The sequence below is a fragment of the Coregonus lavaretus genome (assembly GCF_964263955.1).
Source record: "Coregonus lavaretus genome assembly, chromosome: 22".
Classification (NCBI taxonomy): domain Eukaryota; kingdom Metazoa; phylum Chordata; class Actinopteri; order Salmoniformes; family Salmonidae; genus Coregonus; species Coregonus lavaretus.
Window position 1 is genome coordinate 43,149,762 of NC_140009.1, and position 4,148 is coordinate 43,153,909.

Here is a 4,148-nt window from a genome sequence, read left to right on the forward strand (position 1 = left end):
ACTCCACACATTTCTTGTTAACAAACTATAGTTTTGGCAAGTCGGTTAGGACATCTACTTTGTGCATGACACAAGTAATTTTTCCAACAATTGTTTACAGACAGATTATTTCACTTGTAATTCACTGTATCACAATTCCAGTGGGTCAGAAGTTTACATACACTAAGTTGACTGTGCATTTAAACAGCTTGGAAAATTCCAGAAAATGATGTCATGGCTTTAGAAGCTTCTGATAGGCTAATTGACATCATTTGAGTCAATTGGAGGTGCACCTGTGGATGTATTTCATGGCCTACCTTCAAACTCAGTGCCTATTTGCTTGACATCATGGGAAAATCAAAAGAAATCAGCCAAGACTGCAGAAAAATATGTGTAGCCCTCCACAAGTCTGGTTCATCCTTGGGAGCAATTTCCAAACGCCTGAAGGTACCAGGTTCATCTGTACAAACAATAGTATGCAAGTATAAACACCATGGGACCACGCAGCCGTCATACTGCTCAAGAAGGAGATGTGTTCTGTCTCCTAGAGATGAACGTACTTTGGTGCGAAAAGTGCAAATCAATCCCAGAACAACAGCAAAGGACCTTGTGAAGGTACAAAAGTATCTATATCCACAGTAAAACGAATCCTATATCGACATAACCTGAAAGGCCGCTCAGCAAGGAAGAAGCCACTGCTCCAAAACCGCCATAAAAAAGCCAGACTACGGTTTGCAACTGCTCATGAGGACAAAGATCGTACTTTTTGGAGAAATGTCCTCTGGTCTGATGAAACAAAAATAGAACTGTTTGGCCATAATGACCACCGTTATGTTTGGAGGAAAAAGGGGGTCGCTTGCAAGCCGAAGAACACCATCCCAACCGTGAAGCACGGGGGTGGCAGCATCATGCTGTGGGGGTGCTTTGCTGCAGGAGGGACTGGTGCACTTCACAAAATAGATGGCATCACGAGGAAGGAAAATTATGTGGATATATTGAAGCAACATCTCAAGACATCAGTCAGGAAGTTAAAGCTTGGTCGCAAATGGGTCTTCCAAATGGACAATGACCCTAAGCATACTTCCAAAGTTGTGGCAAAATGGCTTAAGGACAACAATGTCAAGGTATTGGAGTGGCCATCACAAAGCCCTGACCTCAATCCTATAGAAAATATGTGGGCAGAACTGAAAAAGCGTGTGCGAGCAAGGAGGCCTACAAACCTGACTCCGTTACACCAGCTCTGTCAGGAGGAATGGGCCAAAATTCACCCAACTTATTGTGGGAAGCTTGTGGAAGGCTATCTGAAACGTTTGACCCAAATTAAACAATTTAAAGGCAATGCTACCAAATACTAATTGAGTGTATGTAAACTTCTGACCCACTAGGAATGTGAGGAAATAAATAAAAGCTGAAATAAATCATTCTCTCTACTATTATTCTGACATTTCACATTCTTAAAATAAAGTGGTGATCCTAACTGACCTAAGACAGGGAATTTTTACTAGGATTAAATGTCAGGAATTGTGAAAAACTGAGTTTAAATGTATTTGGCTAAGGTGTATGTAAACCTCCGACTTCAACTGTATATACAGAATGTATGTGTATCATAATATCCTAATTTAATGTTGCTATTTTTTAAATGCGAATTCAGTCACCTACGTCAGTTTTTCCCAACTCCTGTCATTAACTACCCACAGCAACACACATTATTGTTGTAGCCCCAGACAAACACACCTGATTCAATCCCACAATGAGTTGAATCAAGCGAGTTTGTCTGGGGCAACAACAAAAGGGGTACTGGAGGACTGGAGTTGGGAAACACTGACCTATGGGGATGAAGAAAGGCTGTACATACTTGTCTTTGATGTTAGTCCATTGTGGATATGCAGAAATGCACATAACACAATGGCCAGTTCTTTATAAATTCTTTTTGATACAAAGAAATATAATTTATTCATGGAAATCAGAAAATATTGAATAAAGTTTTATATTGGTTAAAGATGGAAAATAAATCTGTTAAGATTTTGTATAAGGTTATAAGATTTGCCACCAAGGTGAGCTAGTGATGCAGAGGTGTTCAGATGTTGCATTCAGGCTTTAAGGCTGACCAATCCTTAGCTCACCGTGAAGCACAGAATATTATATTTATTATAGACTATTCATAGTATTCCAAATTCGGTTTATAAAATGGAGACAAACGTAAGCTTGTACAAACTGCAGATTTTCCGTACTTGCCACATAACCTGTCTGAATCAGTATTTTCTCATGTGGGTAAATAAATTGTTCTATTGACGTAACCGTGGCAATTCTTTTTTCATTGGTTGGAATCTAGACGTGACAATATTACCAGATTACAATAAACTAAATGTTTTTTATAACTACATTAAGACGCCTGGTAAAGATGTCATATTTTCAATGTTATCTGGTTAATTTTGTCCACTGAGTGATAAAGTGATTCCTCAAATTCTTTCTCAAAAGTAGTCTGGTGCTGAATCCTCATATTAAAACCCGTGGACAGCAGACCAGGTTCATTTGATCTTGTATAAAAACAAAGAAAATAAAAAATTAGGAGTGCCATAACCTCAAAACGCCTCTGTACGGGCATTTTTCAGCCGCAGTCTTGTTCAGGGTATCTACGATACATTTGATTAAGGTATAAATATAGAAAAATCTGAAATGGAAAAGATAATTTGAGTTAGTATACGACATGGAGCAAAGAAGACCTGTGCCTCACAACCTCATCACCAATGTCATTTTCTCGATAGCTAATATCTTCTCCAGATTTGTATCCTAAATATAACTCAACAAAACTATTGTGCAAGTATCTGCAGTAGTGATTACATGGGTACTTTTGAAAAGTATGTACAGTCTCTTCAGAAAGTATTCACACCCCTTGACTTCAGGAAACTAGGCGTATGTTGCGGCCTGTCACTACTTCACAGGAGAGCCATTTGAAGGTAAACTTTTTTTTAAAAATCTAAATGTGTTTTTTGGCAGAAATGACTTCTCCAACATGTGAACTTTCATGTGCCTTAATAATAAACTTGTATGCCATCTGTAAATACGAATACAATTGTTAAAGTACAAGCCTAGTTGGTTTAGCCAAAGAAAAAGACAGCAACCTTCCCGCTAGCCATGATTGGCTGAGATAATGAGAGGGCTGGACATGCCGAGAGATGAGTTTGGATTGGTCTGCCATATAGCTTGATTCTGTCTATTTGAGCTGGTCAGTATTTATTGGATGCCAACCGCCATTAAACGTCATTGAAGAAGAATGAGCTGGTCAGTATGTCTAGGTAATCCTGTCTTAACGCGGCTTTAAAAAAACAAACATTTTGTAGAGGACTGAGTTTTGAAAGTATGATAGCTAAGGAGATGGAGAAAACGCCTGTCTCCGTATTACATCTTCAAACTAAGGGCAACCATGGCATCCGACAGGAGACGCGTCCAACCATGAATGATGTACAGTGGGGAAAAAAAGTATTTAGTCAGACACCAATTGTGCATGTTCTCCCACTTAAAAACATGAGAGAGGCCTGTAATTTTCATCATAGGTACACGTCAACTATGACAGACAAAATTCCAGAAAATCACATTGTAGGATTTTTAATGAATTTATTTGCAAATTATGGTGGAAAATAAGTATTTGGTCAATAACAAAAGTTTCTCAATACTTTGTTATATACCCTTTGTTGGCAATGACACACGTCGAACGTTTTCTGTAAGTCTTCACACGGTTTTCACACACTGTTGCTGGTATTTTGGCCCATTCCTCCATGCAGATCTCCTCTAGAGCAGTGATGTTTTGGGGCTGTCGCTGGGCAACACGGACTTTCAACTCCCTCCAAAGATTTTCTATGGGGTTGAGATCTGGAGACTGGCTAGGCCACTCCAGGACCTTGAAATGCTTCTTACGAAGCCACTCCTTCGTTGCCCGGGCGGTGTGTTTGGGATCATTGTCATGCTGAAAGACCCAGCCACGTTTCATCTTCAATGCCCTTGCTGATGGAAGGAGGTTTTCACTCAAAATCTCACGATACATGGCCCCATTCATTCTTTCCTTTACACGGATCAGTCGTCCTGGTCCCTTTGCAGAAAAACAGCCCCAAAGCATGATGTTTCCACCCCCATGCTTCACAGTAGGTATGGTGTTCTTTGGATGCAACTCA